Source organism: Mastigoproctus giganteus, chromosome 13 (genome assembly GCF_048544385.1).
Source record: "Mastigoproctus giganteus isolate SK-2022 chromosome 13, ASM4854438v1, whole genome shotgun sequence".
Taxonomy (NCBI): Eukaryota; Metazoa; Arthropoda; class Arachnida; order Uropygi; family Thelyphonidae; genus Mastigoproctus; species Mastigoproctus giganteus.
Window position 1 is genome coordinate 88,703,469 of NC_143587.1, and position 16,411 is coordinate 88,719,879.

A 16,411-nucleotide genomic window follows, 5' to 3' on the forward strand; every position below is an offset into this window, starting at 1 on the left:
AATTAATTTGTTGCATATCAGAAACTTGCTGCTTTTGGAATCAATGGCAAAGTTTCCCATGGTCATAATTATAACAGTTATATTATTATCAGTACAATAAGTTGCATTAATGCAGTTCCTACTATGACTAGTTTTTTTTTTTTTTTTTTTTTGCTCCTCCTGTAATTAATGTAGGTTAATGCTATATTTCTGCTCCACTGGAACATTACAATGTGAATTCTATGTCTGTTACACTTCCTGAGAAATGAATATGGACATATATATGCAAAGCAGGCATGAAGCATTGAACAGATTGCCTTCAGCCTTTTGTGATTAAGATTGTTTTGGCTTTGCTCTCTGCAACTTTGTAATGTTATATGTGTGTATTCATAAAAAGAAAACTGGTGTGTGTGTATTAATATGTATGTCTCCAAGGAACTGGAATAGTCATGGAATCCATAGAATATATTCAGGTACTTTTTTCAGTTTGTCAGCATTAGTTTCTACATGTGGATGTAAGGTTTCACTGTACCAACATCAGTTTTTCACTGCTGTAGTGGTGAAAAACTGATAAAATAATCCATATGTTGTCAAGAGGGTCACCTTTATTCACTTTTTTCTTGTATTCATTACACTTGCTCATAATAAATGAATATTTATTCATTTATTTCATGATATTGGCAATGAGCCAATGTCATTAAGATGTCAATCAGGTATTTAATATCTTCAGACAGTGGATTTCAATCTGTGGTATGAATAGCTCTTTTCTCATTACTTGAAGGTGGGAATTCAATAATTTGATAATGATAGATGATACATTCTTTGTAACATATTAGTTCATAAGCTATTTTGATGTTTGAATATTGGAACATATTTTGCATAAATAGAGGGATATGAAGAAATGAATAGCATAGGTTGTAAATAATACTGGCTAGGTATGTATGTTGTGGGTTCTATGGAGTACACAATTCGGTCTTTGATGAGGGTGTACTTTTGGAAAGTTTTGGAATCATTGTCCTAAATCATTACCACTGTTTAAATGATTAAGGGTCTTCCATTTGATAAATGATTTAAAGTAGATAAACATCATTAATTCTATGAATATAGAGTGCTTTACCCATCCTCTCCTCTCCTCTCCTATGTACATGTGTGCATGAGATTCCATGGGGGTTCACTTCATAATATTTGAGGACCTGTTGTTGCATTATTTACTTTTCAATAAAGAAAGCATTTTTAATTAGTGATACTGTGCTGTTGTTGTAGAATAGCTTAAATCATGTATACGAGAACACATAAAACATGTGTGTACATGAATTAATTACACACATACAATTTCACGACTTTCTTTTTTTTTTCTTTTTTTTTTTATAGCTTATTAAAATGCCAGTTCAAAGGTGCCACCAGTATGAAACTTGTGATTCCTGCTTACAAGCCAAAAGTCCTTATTGTGGATGGTGCACTTTAGAGAAACGGTAAGTTGTTGGTTGTTAAAAGTAATAATAAATAAATAAAATAACAATAAAATATATATAGGAATTGAGAATTCCTGAATTTTAAATTTTCCTGATGTGTACTGATTTAAAGAGGTATACTAAATGGTTGACCAGTTGGGAGAAGCATATTTCAGAGAATATTAAGCATTAAGAACTGAACATATTGACATCTGTAAATATTTAGAATGAGTAAAAGATAGTCTTCTGTTTAAAAATGTAAATAATTGTTCAATTTTATTAAATATAAGGAAATAACAATAAGCAATCACAGCAAGTGTTGTAGTAGTAGTAGTGGCATGTGATGCAAGAAAGCAAGTGTATGAGCTTATGCAGCATCAGCCAAAAAAAAAAAAAAAAAAAAAAAAATCACATCAATTTATTTAACCTATCAACTTCCACAAAGACAGATAGAAGTTTGTTCCAGCAATTAACCACCTGCTGGCTAAAGGCAAATTTCCGCACATCTATTCTACATCTGTCTTTTCTTAATTTGAATTTATGTCCCCTTAGGTTCGTAATCTGAACAAGTGTAAGTATCACATCAGAATTCAGCGTGCTCAACCCATTCAACGCCTTATACACCTCAACCAGATCACCGCACAGGTGCCTAGTCTCCAGCCACTGCAATTTGCAGAACTTAAGCCTCTCTTGGTAAGAGGATCCCTTCATTCCCCTCACCAATCTTGTTGCCCTTCTCTGTACACGCTCAAGCAAATCTACATCCTTCGTAAAATGAGGCCTCCAGACCTGTACACAGTACTCAAGGCATTGCCTGACCATTGCCTTATGCAGAGGGACAATCACCTCCTTTTTCCTTGCTAGCAAAATTCCTATATATCATTGACAAAACCCCATGGTCTGCCCTGGCAGGCTGTTTGCATTTCTCAGAAAACTTCATATCTGACTGCACAATTACTCCCGGGTCTTTTTCATTTTCTACCACCTTAAGTGTAGTACCACACAGTTGGTATGTTTCTCTGGAGTTATTTCTACCCATATGCAGTACTTTGCATTTGTCAAGGTTAAACTTCAGTTGCCACTTCTTATCCCATCTGCCCAAATTTTCTGCTTCAAATTCATTAAATTTATTTACTATATTTCTAGCATTGGTATACATGCAAGTATACATGTACCTATCCTTATTATTAGTTACCCTAACATCCCATATACCCACCTGTTTCACAATGACTGCCATCAGTCCCTGAAACCCCCAGCACCCCTCACTCCAGGTCGCTACTTATTCTAATAGAAGTTGTGCAAGAATCACCTTCACCTCTGCCTGCGGCCACTTTTAACCTTTTAGTCTGTGAAACCCCCAAGCTAGAAGTTTTCCAACCCACCTAACACTGCCTCGATAGCATCAGCAAATATTCTTGCACCCTTTCTATTTAAGTGTATCCCATCCCTGTTGAAGTAGTCTCTCCCGTTAACAAGCACAGACCAGACTGAAAAAAATTCTACCCCTTGAGCCCTGCACATTCCCTCCAGGGCCGATTTGATTGACAAGGCTCTCATCATGTATTCCCTCCTATCGTGTCTGGGCAGAATTGCAAACACTTTCAAATTTAACCCTGACTCATGGCTTTTTTGCAACATTGACCTGTACTTGTTAAGTAAATCTGCAGATCTCCTACTCTTAATGTCATTGGTGCCAACGTGTACAACAATATCACCTTTTTTGCCCTTAAAATATGATATATGCTTTATAATGTCATCAACTTTTGCCCCTGGCAGACATACCCTGGTCCTGTTCCATCTATCCTTTTTACACAATATATTCCCCGTCTCCCTGACAATAGAGTCACCAACAATAACTAGTTCCTTTGGGACCAGCATATTCTGCCTTGGAGATTGCCACTGTGTTGCCTGATGCCCAGGAGTGAGCTCTGGCATTGAGTTGGGCAGCTGAGAGTTTGATGGGCCCCTCATATTAATTTCTTCGAGGGCATCTACCTTACACTTCAAACTCTCATAGATGCCCAGTAGAATGCTGAGTTGATACCTAATTTCTAGACACTCTCTGCACCTGGCACACACAAAGACATCCTCCTTGGCTAGATCATGTTCTGTTCCAGAGAGTTTGGCAAACATTTCACAAGTTGCACATTTTTTTAGGCTGTGATGCGTTGGAGAATCCCCCCCCCCCGAGTTCTCCCCCGAGTCACAGCACTCCTGCCACTTTGTGCCCGTTGCTTTGCTGCGCTAGTCTGGGGCTTGATATTTTAAATTAATAAGATCAATAAATTTAATTAAATAATTGTCAATACTACGCTATCTAATAATATCCAATAGTGTCCAATATAATATATAGTATCCAATCAAATTGATTAGGCAAGACTTCACTTTACCAAACCCATGCTGTGTCTGAACTATAACTGCAGTCTTGTCTTGATCCTGTAATGCTTCTTTAACCAGTAATTCCATTATTTTACCCAGACAAAAGTTAAACTAGTAGGTCTGTAATTACTCTTGTCACTTCTCGATCCCCCTTTCTGAATTTGGGATACATTTGCACATCTCCAGTCCACGGGGTTTTGAGCCACAAAAAATCAAAAACAATCAATCAATCAATCAATCCAGTCCACTGGGACCTCCTCTGAGTCCAAGGATGCCCTCATAATCATGGCGAAGGGCCCGCTTACCCCCACCACTTCCCCCAATATAAATGGATAAATGCCATGCGCATACCCCAGGTGCCTTCCTTATGTTTACTTCTTCAGCAATTTCTTCTCCCCTTTGCTCTCAGTTATTACAAAATCATTTAACTCACTATCAGAGTTTGATAAGCTTCTGGCCTCCACTTCCCTACAGAATTCTGCATGTGTGAATGTAGATGCAGAATACTCATTCAGTTTGTCAGCTACCTGAGCAGGATTATCAACAGTTGAACCATCCAAGTGGACCAATCTTATTCATCCCCTTCCTTCTAGAATTTATATAAGTAAAGAAGTCTTTGCTGTTTTTTTTTTTTTGCTTCCCTTGCTAAATATTTCTTGTAATCTGCCTTCGGTTGCCTAACCTCCCTTTAGATTTGATTACAGACTAGATTATATCTACCACAGGCTTCTGTGTCACCTTATAATTTATATGCAATCCATGCATTTTTCTTCTCTGCCACGAGTCTCATTAGTTCATCCAACAAGGAGGTTAGGCAGGCGAAGGCAGATTACGAGAAATCCTTGGCAAAAGATGCTAAGAAAAACAGCAAGGATTTGTATAAACTCTAAAATGAAGGGGATAAATCTGATTGGTCCACTTGACATCGATGGTTCGACTGTTGATGATCCTGCTCAGATAGCAAACAAACTGAATGAGTATTTTGCATCTACATTCACACATGAAGAATTATTAAAGTTTGAAAATGGCAGAAGGTTATCAAATTGTAGCAGGGTAATTAATAATTTTGTAATAACTGGGAGCAAAGTGGAGGAGAAATTGTTGAAGTTAAACATAAAAAAAACACCTGGGGTGGATGGAATCTATCCAGTTATATTAAAGGAGGCGGCAAAGGAACTAAGCAAACCCTTAGCCATAATTATGAGAGCATCCTTGGACTTGGGGGAGGTTCCCACAGACTGGAGATGTGCAAATGTATCCCCAATTCACAAAGGGGGATCGAAGGGTGATACGAGTAATTACAGACCAGTTTAACTTCTGTTCCGGGTAAAATAATGGAGTCACTGGTTAAAGATGCATTGCAGGATCATCTAGACAAGACTGCAGCAATAACTCAGACACAGCATGGGTTTGTTAAGGGAAAGATTTGATTGGTTATTATGATGTGGTTACAATGGAACTGGATGTAAAAAATAATTTTGATATCATATATTTGGATTTCAGGAAAGCTTTTGACACTGTTGCGCATGGAAGACTATTGACCAATTGGAGCAGAATGGTATTAAGGGTAAGTTGCTACAATGGATAAAAGGATGGTTAAGTGGGAGAAGACAGAGGGTGGTAATCAATGGGTGCTGCTCTTCGTGGACTAATGTTATTAGTGGAGTCCCACAGGGTTCGGTGTTGGGTCCACTGTTGTTTTGTATATTTATTAATGATATTGATGAAGGTATATGAGGCTTAGTGTCGAAGTTTGCAGATGATACAAAGGTTGGCAGGGTTGTTAATGACAGTAATGGCAGTATGCTACTGCAACAGGATCTAGGTAATTTGGGCAGATGGGCTAAGAAGTGGCAACTGAAGTTTAACCTTCACAAATGCAAAGTACTGCATATGGGTAGAAGTAACCCGAGAGAAAAGTACAAAATGTGTGGTACTACACTTAAGGTGGTAGAAAATAAAAAAAAAAGACCTGGGAGTAATTGTGCAGTCAGATATGAAGTTTTCTGAGCAATGCAAACAGGCTGCCACGGCAGGTCATGGGGTTTTGTCAATGATATATAGGAATTTTGCTAGCAGGGAAAAGGAGGTGATTGTCCCTCTGTATAAGGCAATGGTCAGGCCACACCTTGAGTACTGCGTACAGGTCTGGAGGCCTCATTTTAGGAAGGATGTAGATTTGCTTGAACGTGTACAGAGAAGGGCAACAAGATTGGTGAGGGGAATGAAGGGATCCTCTTACCAAGAGAGGCTTAAGCCTCTGCAAATTGCAGTGGCTTGAGACTAGGCACCTGCGCAGTGATCTGATTGAGGTGTATAAGGCCTTGAATGAGTTGAGCACGCTGAATTCTGATGGTATCCTTCCACTTGTTCAGATTACGAACCTAAGGGGGCATAAATTCAAATTAAGAAAAGACAGATGTGTGGAAATTTGCCTTTAGCCAGCGGGTGGTTAATTGCTGGAACAAACTTCCATCTGTCGATGTGGCAGTTGATAGGTTGAATAAATTTAAGGAGGAACTGGACAGACATTTGGATGGAATGGTGTGTTTTTTTTTGGCCGATGCTGCATAAGCTCATACACTTGCTTCCTTTCATCACATTACACTACTACTACATCCATTTAGTCCTAAACCTTGAACAGTATTTCTTAGTTGCTATGGAAAGCCTAGTAACTTCCAAGATTAATTCCTTGACTGCTTCCCATTTAGAATTTGCTGTTGGTATGTTCTCTGGCAACATCCTTATTTTGTCAATTATTTTAATTTTATATATATATATATATATATATATATATATATTTTTTTTTTTTTTTTTTTTGTAGGTTCTTAATATATTCTTTTCTTTATATTTCTCATTCTTTTCTTTTTCTTACATTTCTTCTATTAGGCTTGGAACAATGTGTTAAATACTTCTCCATCGTTTTGTACTTTCTATTAATTCTTTCTAATTTCATATATATATATATATATTGAATAGGATAATATATATACCATATTTTCTGGTGTATAAGACGTATCAGTGTACAAGATGCACCTCAAATTTTTAATAATAAAATGTGGAAATAAATAAACCACAATTTATTTTTTCATATAACTATATTTAAACATTTAAGAATTACAAGCATTATAACTATAAGAATTTTAATAATGCAAAATTGAATCCAAGAGCCATTATCAATTAAATTCCAGAATGGTCACCTTCATTTTCATTCTCGCTGTCAGTCTGTTCTTCGTCATCCAAATGTTCATACAAAAAATTGTCTTCAGTCCCGTTTAACGAATTGCTGATTCCACACTTTTTAAAACAGTTCTGTACTGTTTCCTTCTTCACTTTTTCCCAGGAATCCTTAACCTACTGACACACCTGTGCAATACTTGGCCATTTCAGTGCTCCCTTAATGTATATTCATGGCTTTCTGTGTTTATCATGCAATGGTTTCACTCTTCTCTCATGTAGTTTTAAAGGGTTTGTTGAGTGTTACATCAAGTGGTTGAATCGGAGAAGTCGGGCCTCCTGGAATTACAGCCAATTCTGTGTTGGCTTCTTTAATTTTTTTAAAATTAGATCTGTGATGTGAGATTTTAAGCGATCCAACACTAAAAGTGAATTTTTTTTTTCATCAGTGCTCCATTTCTTCATTCCTCCTCCTTCATCCATTTCATCCATTTTCATGTGTGTAGAATTATTCAGAGTGGTATTTTTCTCTAGAGTGTCGGTTTTGTTTTATCTGTGCAACACGACAGCACAACTGTAAATCGTTTTTTCATGCCTGCTAGTTTTTATCGAAATCGACTTTTCACCTTTACAGTTCACTGTTTCAGTTGATGGAACATCAAAGGTTATTGGTGTTTCTTCCATATTAGCAATCTGTCCTATTTTGATAATTTTATTCTGTTTGCACTTGATGTATTTGTGAAAAGAAGTAATTTTTTCTTCATATTCAGGGGACATTTTCTGAGCCAACTTTGTTAAAGTCCTTGTGGAAAGCCCATTTCTCTTCATAAAATAGTAGCACCAAGATGGTCCACCTTTGAAGTTTAAGATACTGTGGGTTAAGGCAAATTTCTGGGCTTCTGTTTGTATCATCTTAGTAGATATTGCTATTCCATTTCTACGGTGGTTTAAAACCCAATCCAAAATAACCGCTTCTATTGCTGGCCACTGTGCTGCTTTCTTTGTAGACATCTTTTCACCTTGTTTATTGATGTTAAAATATCTTTTTGTTGATGCCAAATTCTAATAATTTTTTTGGTTAATGGGGACTCAAAATGATGTGAAGCTGCACTATTGCCATGTATCTCTGTGTAAGCTACTAAAAGCAACTTATAGGACACAGTCCTCTTGTTCTCATTTAACTTGGCCATTATCTATGAATAAAAAAATAAGGTTTCCACTTTCTTCAAAATAAAGTTACAATGCAAAACAGCTAAACATGACAATTGCTACTTGCGGTATTGACATTGTTAACAGAACGAAAATCAAAACACAGAAATAGCAATGTAACAATTTCACACTACAGTAACATGCACTGAAGATACGTTACTCACTTATGCTACCTGTCATGGCCGTGTTAGATGGGTCGGAAAACTTATAGTTTGGGGGGGGATACAAGGACTAATAGATTAAAAGTAGCCACTGGCAGAGGTGAAAGTGATCCTTGCACTGCTTCTATTGAAATGAGCAGCAGCCTGGAAAACAAGATGCAGGGTATTTCAAAGACTGCTGGGAGTCATTAAGGTACAAGTAAACACATGGGTTGTGTTAGGGTAGCTAAGAATAGGAACAGGTGCATGTATACTTGTGTGTACACCAATGCTAGGAGTTCGGTAAATGAATTTGATGAATTTGAGGTATTGCTCAAAACATCAAAGGCAGATATTGTTGGGATATCAGAGACGTGGTATCACACAGATATAATGAATGCAGAACTGGAATTTGGGGAGTAAAATTTGTACAGAAAGGATAGACAGGATAGGAAGGGAGGAGGGGTTATGCTATTAGTTAAGAAACACATAAAATCCAAGGAAGTGAAGCCAGTCGACATCGCTGGACAGTGCAGTGTCGAGTCAGTTTGGTGTGACATAATTGAGACTAGGAGTGTGCTATAGGCCTAATGACTCTGATGAATATAATTAGAAACTGTACAGGGAAATAGTGGGCCAGTAAATCAGAGTGTCTTATAATGGGGAAATTTCAATTTCCCAGATATTGACTGGAATTTGTGGGTTGGTCACTCACACACTAACAAGACTTTTGTGGATTTATTGGATGATTGTTTTCTACCAACAGCAAATTCAAATTGGGAAGCATTCAAAGAACTTATCTTGGAAGCTACTATATATATATATATATATATTTTTTTTTTTTTTTTTTTTTAATTTAATTATTATTATTATTATTATTTTTCATTTTTTGGCATCGTCTGAGGGCTAGTACTACTAAACAAACAAAGTTGCAAGATTGCTTGAACTACATCTTGCAGGCGTTTTTGTTCAGTATGGCAGTTACTCTGCAAAATCATAAAATTTCACTTTAAAAATCACTCTAGCATAACTGTGTCTATATTTCAGGAGGTGGAGAAAGTTATACATTCACTGTGGCCCCATTTTTGTGAATGCCACAAAATTGGCTCAGCAGATGTATGCTATTTCAATGGTGGTTTCAATATCTTCCATGAGAAATGCAGTATAAGTGTAAACACAAATAATTATAATCCTTACATTTATTGATCCTCATTATATGAATATTTATGTTGCAGATGTACAATTCAAGCAGCTTGCCATAATTCTACTAGTTTAGGAAGAAGAAAACCCTCTCATTGGCTTTCTCCGAACACACAACAATGCATTGACTTTCATTCTGTCAATCCAGAGAGCATTCCTATCACCAATATGGCAATGGTAAGAAATTATATTTTTATATTGTAGTCTACAGTCAGGTGCAATAATAAACAGTTGTGCCCTTTGTTTTTGATAAGGTGTTTGCTAGTTATGATATGGGTTATTATTATAACTAGTTTATAAACTATGATAAAATATACAAATTGGGCTGAATTTATTTTTAAAAAAAAATTAGGTCAATTTGAACTTGTTCATAAAAAGATTCCACCTCATAACTCTTTAATTTCCATTCCATTATTGCATAATAAAGTATACTAAAACTTTGAAATGCACAATTCTTAAATCTGGCATTTCTTGTTTTCCAAAAAAACCCCAACTATTGCTTATATATTATAATTTAAGTTAATTAACTAATAATGAATTATTCCTTAAGAAGAAATAATTCTCCTTCATCTTGTGTTCTGGTTTTCAGTGATGGAAATAGTTAAAAATGGTGTTAAATAAATTTTAGGGGATGGACAGACACAAAAATAATGTGTGTTATAAACAACTGGTTTACAAATACTATAAATTAAGTATGAAAATTTATAAATGACTGGTTATGCTTTACCCATTGGTAAAGAATAAATTTGTTAAACCTGAAAAGAGCCATTTTTTCTGAAGAATTCATAGGGTCCTATTTCAAAGTGGGGGGAGAGAGGGAGAGAGAGTGAATGAATTTAAACTGCATTTAAAATAACCATTAATTTTTTTGCTGCCAGATGATTTACTGTCAATTTCATCTTCACTGCCATTTATAGAAAATAAGTGGGTTCACCATTCTTTTACTTTTCAGTCATATCATCTTTTATACAATTTCCCAAATCTCTCATATACCATATACACTGAGCTCGTCTATCAGGTGCCACCTGATTTAATGCTTCCTGCTTTACAGCATTTATATTTAGCATTAATGTGATGCAAGAAAGCAAACTTAATGCAGCATCAGCTAAAAAAAAAAAAAAAAGCAGTGTGTGTGTACCTTGTACTCATGAAAAATATTTTATTTTATGTGAAAACATTCTTGGCTTGGATGAGGTTAAAGGGGTTTAGTATGAAAAGAATCCCAACACTTTTAACATTTTAAAGCATTTATTTTTTTTCGACAGTTATTTTCGACTGTTTCATGAATTTGAGGTTGCAATACATGTTCAATATAATTCACTTAAAATGGGTTTGTGATAGCTAAAATGAATCATGCACTTGAGATTGTAAAGAGTGTAAATGTCTTTGAAATACAGCATCAATTATAGTTCCATGATTAGTAGTTGATGCAAATACCCCCAGGGGCTCACATCTGGTGAGTATGGGCTTGGCACACCCAGGGTCCTGAGCTGGATATCATCATTCTTCTCCTTTTTGGTGATTCCTTTTTCTCTCTCTCTGTTTCTCTCTCTCTCCCTCTCTCTCTCTCTCTCTCTCTCTCTCTCTCTCTCTCTCTCTCAGGGTAACTCGGGAATTTTTTTTTGGCTGGTGCAGCATAAGCCTCAGGCTTCCTTGCATCATATGGCTAATAATAATAATAAATAATAATAATAATCTAGACGTATTTAAGGCTAAGGTAAAAAAAACCAACATGAGAACCACGGGAAACTTTTACTAGTCAAAAGCGTTACACAGTACTCAACTTCTCCCTACATTCTCAGTAAACAGATGGTGCATGTTATCAATAATGGCAGTAGAATTCGATAACTCTGTTTGATTAGTTTTTTCTCATTATAAAGCTGTATTATTGGAGTTCATGAGTGTAATCCTTTGCGACTGAAATTTACTTACGGGTACACCCTCTAGACTGCCTCAGTCTTAGGGTTTTTATCCCCCCTTTCCCGCTGTTTTAACCCAATACGAAAACGGCTTCTACAGATGGTGTGCATTAGCATTAGCAGAGGCATATGATGCAAGAAAGCAAGCTTATTCAGCATCAGCCAAAAAAAAAAAAAAAAAAAAAACACAACCACTACTCCCATTTCACCCCTCCGTTCATTCGAAATACCTGTCCAGCTGAGCCTTAAATTTGTTTAGGCTATCAACTTCAACAACAAGTGATGGAAGTCTATTCCACAAACCAACTGCCCGCTGGCTAAAGGCAAATTTCCGCACATCTATCCGACATCCGTCCTTCCTCAACTTGAATTTATGCCCTCTCAGGTGATTATTCTGAGCAAGAGGAAGAATCCCATCGGCATTGAGCATGCTCAAGCCATTCAAAGCCTTATACACCTCTATCAGATCACCTCGCTGATGCCTAGTCTCCAGACTCACTCTGTAATTTGCAAAACTTAAGCCTTTCTTCGTAAGAGCAACCCTTTGTTCCATTGTAATCTTGTTGCCCTTCTCTTTACTCGTTCCAGCAGCTCTACATCCTTCTTGAAATGAGGCCTCCAGACCTGTAAAGAGTACTCAAGCTGTGGCCTGACCAATGCCTTATACAAGGGAATAATCACATCCCTATCCCTGCTAGAAAAATTCCTGTATATCATTGACAAGACACCATGAGCTACTCTTGCAGCTCGTCTGCACTGCTCAGAGAACTTCATATCTGCCTGCACAATTACTCCCAGGTCCTCTTCATTCTCTACCACTGTCAGCGTAGTACCACAGAGTTGATACGTTGATCTGGGGTTACTGTTTCCCATATGTAGTACTTTACATTTGTCAATGTAAAACTTCATTTGCCACCTCTCAGCCCATCTGCTCAACCTTTCCAGATCCTGCTGCAGCAGCATAGCATCAGTAGTGTCCTTAACAACCCTGCCAACCTTTGTATCGTCTGCAAACTTGGACATTAAGCTTGATATACCATCATCAAATCAATATCATTTATAAATACAGAAAACAACAATGGACCCAACACTGAACCCTGAGGACTCCTCAGGGTTCAGTGTTGGGCTAATAACTAATGTTAGTTATTAGCCCAACTAATAACTAACATTAGTTATTAGCCTGTGGACTAATAACTAATGTTATTAGTCCACGTTGAGCAGTGTCCATTGATTACCACTCTCTGTCTTCTGCCACTCAACCATCCCTTTATCCATAGCAGCAATTTGCCTCCAATGCCACACTGCTCCAATTTGTGCAGCAGTCTTCCATGCGTAACAGTATCAAAAGCCTTTCTAAGATCCAAATATATAATATCAAAGTTATTCCCTGCATCCAGTTCTTTTGTGACTACATCATAGTATCCAATCAAATTGGTCAGACAAGACTTGCCCTTAACAAAACCATGCTGTGTCTGAGCTATAACTGAATTCTTGTCTAGATGATCCTGCAGTGCTTCTTTAACCAGTGCCTCCATTAATTTTCCTGGAACCGAAGTTAATCTAACAGGTCTATAATTACTCGTGTCAGCCTTTGATCCTCCTTTGTGAACTGGGGTTACATTTGCACATCTCCAGTCTATGGGTACCTCCCCTGAGTCCAAAGAAGCTCTCATAATTATGGCTAGGGGTTTGCTTACTTCCTTTGCTGCCTCCTTTAATATAACTGGATAGATCCCATCCACCCCAGGTACCTTTTTTTATGTTTATCCTCAACAATTTCTCCTCCACTTTCCTCTCAGTTATTAGAAAATCATCTAGCTCACTGCCAATGTTTACTTCACCTACAACATACCCCTTCTTGTATAACTCCTCATGTGTGAATGTAGATGTAAAATACTCATTTAGATTTTTAGCCACCTGAGCAGGATCCTCAACTGTTGAACCATCAACATCCAGTGGACCAATCTGATTCATCCCTTTCCTTCTTGAGTTTAAATAGGTAAAGAACTCTTTTCTGTTTTTCTTTGCATCCTTTGCCAAGGATTTCTCATAATCTGCCTTTGCCTGCCGAATCTCCTTTGCGACTTGGTTACAGACCAACTTATATCTATCATAGGCTTCCATGTCACCCATTAATTTGTATGTATCCCATGCATTTTTCTTCTCTGCCATATGTCTCATTAGTTCATCTGACAACCATTTAGGCCTGAACCTTGAACAATATTTCTTGGTCGGTATGTAAAGCCTGGTAGCTTTCAAGATTAGTTCCTTGAATTCTTCCCATTTTGAATTTGCTGTTGGTAACATCATCAGTTGGTCCCACTGTATAGAATTTAAATACTGTCTCAGACCATCATAGTCGCCTTTACGAAAGCAAAAACCCTTCCCTTTACCTCTGATGGTAGTTACCTCCTCGAGTAAATCCCACTTCAGCACATGTGATCACTGCCACCTAGTGGTTCCTTTATCTGCAGATTCTTAATGCATGAAGAATCACTACTGATAATCAGATAAAGAGTATTACTCCCTCTAGTTGCCTCCCAAACATGCTGGTGTAGAAAACAATCATCCAATAAATCCACAAAAGCCTTGCTAGTGTGTGAGTGACCAACCCACAAATTCCAGTCAATATCTGGGAAATTAAAATCCCCCATTATAAGACTCTCTGATTTACTGGCCCATTCTATTTCCCTGTACAATATCTTATTGTACTCATCAGAGTCATTAGGCCTATAGCACATTCCTACTCTCAATTTTGATTTACCTATGCTTATGTCACACCAAACTGACTCGACACTGCACTGTCCATCGTTGTCGACTGGCTTCACTTCCTTGGATTTTATGTGTTTCTTAACTAATAGCATAACCCCTCCTCCCTTCCTATCCTGTCTATCCTTTCTGTAGACGTTGTACTCCCCAAATTCCAGTTCTTCATTCCTTATATCTGTGTGACACCACATCTCTGATATCCCAACAATATCTGCCTTTGATGTTTTGAGCAATACCTCAAATTCATCAAATTTATTTACTAAACTCCTAGCATTGGTGTACACGCAAGTATACATGCCCCTGTTTCTATTCTTAGCTACCCTAACACAACCCATGTTACTTGTACCGCAATGACTTCCAGCAGTCTCTGAAATATCCTGCATCTTGTTTTTCAGGCTTCTGCTCATTCCATTAGAAGTAGTGCAAGAATCTCTTTCACCTCTGCCAGTGGCTACTGATAATCTATTAGTCTTTGTCTCCCCCCAAGCTACAGTTTTCCGACCCACCTAACACTGCCTCGATAGCATCAGCAAGTATTCTTGCACCCTTTCTATTTAAATGTATCCCATCCCTGTAGAAGCAATCTCTCCTGTTAACAAGTACAGTCCAGGCTGAAAAAAATTCTACCCCTTGAGCCTTGCACAATCTTTCCAGGGCCGAATTGATCGACAAGGCTCTCATCATATACTCCCTCCTATCGTGTCTAGGCAGAATTGCAGACACTTTCAAATTCAACCCTACTTTTTTCAGCCTTATCAGTCGTTGTAGTAGAAGTTATTTTCCTACTGAGTTAAAACAGTGGGAAGGGGGGATAAAAACCCTAAGACTGAGGCAGTCTAGAGGGTGTACCCGTAAGTAAATTTGAGCCGCAAAGGATTACACTCATGAACTCCAATAATCTGCTTTTAATAATGAGAAAAAAACTAATCAAACAGAGTTATCGACTTCTACGGCCATTGTTGATAACACGCACCATGTTTACCGAGAATGTAGGGAAAAGTTGTGGTACCAGGAAATGCGTTTGACTGCTAACAGTTTCCCATGGTTCTCATGTTGGCTTTTTTTACCTTCGCCATATTTAACATTTGCCAATTTATTTTCTAAGAAATCAGTGAAACGTTTGGATTTGAGTATCTGCAAAATTTAATGTTGAAATCTCCACTAAGTATCATTGGTATTAGGTCACAATTTTTTTGTGAGAAAATTGTAACAGTGCAGCTCCTTCGATCATGTAAGGAAGTAAAATGAAATGGAATAAATTCAACGATGTGTTCAATCTTTTGGTTAGGTTAAATGTAAATGACTACTGACAATATCATTTGACCATCATGAAGAAGACATTCAGCTGCACAATGGTTTCCAACAGGTCTAACACTCACAGATTTTCCAACAGTTTGTCAATAAATCACTTCCATATGAGTAACAACATGAGTATGATTTTGGCTCTTATGATAAACTGCTGCACCACCATCATGTAAATCTTCTTATTTGAATTGAATGACACAATCGAAGTTAGGTATGCTTACTTCTTTGTTATTTAGCCATGTTTCAGAAAGTAGAAGTAAATTGGATTGTTGTGTGACTGCATCAGTGAGATCTTCACTGTGAGCACGTAAACTTTTACAATTTAATGTCAGAATGGAAAGATCTTGTCATTTACTGATGATCTCATATAAAGTCCTTAAATGGTAAGTAAAGGATTACTCAACATCCTGGTCATTTCAGCTTGATGTGCAAGAGTGGATGTAGCATTTCTTAGTCCATTTCTCTACCGAATCAACATTAGTGACTAAGTTAGCATCATTTAGGAAGTGACGTCATTTCCATAACTTAGTATGAACTTACTCTACTGAATCAAGTAGTTACTTTACCGAATCAATGTTAGTGACTGTTAGCATTGTTAGTGCCATTTAAGAAGTGACGTCATTTGTGTCATTTAAAACCTAACGGGCACCTAATAGGAAGTGACGTCAATTGCATCATTTCCGTAAAAAAATTTCATTACTAATCAGTTTTACTGTAGTGCCACCATAGATGTTTTCACATTAAAAAAAAAAAGAAAAAAAAAGTAAACTTCCATGACAACTAGAAGTTTGTTTCAGCAATCAACAACTCACTGGGTAGATTCAAATTTCTGCACATGTATTCTTGTTGTTTCTCTTTGCTGCAAAAATCCTGAGGCAATCGC

General features: G+C 37.2%; 1 protein-coding gene across 1 annotated transcript in view; it reads left to right on the forward strand.

The window, feature by feature from the left end:
• Nucleotides 1-16,411, forward strand: part of LOC150076249 (plexin-B-like) — a 705,969-nt gene that overhangs the window by 266,769 nt on the left and 422,789 nt on the right. The window lies entirely within an intron of this gene.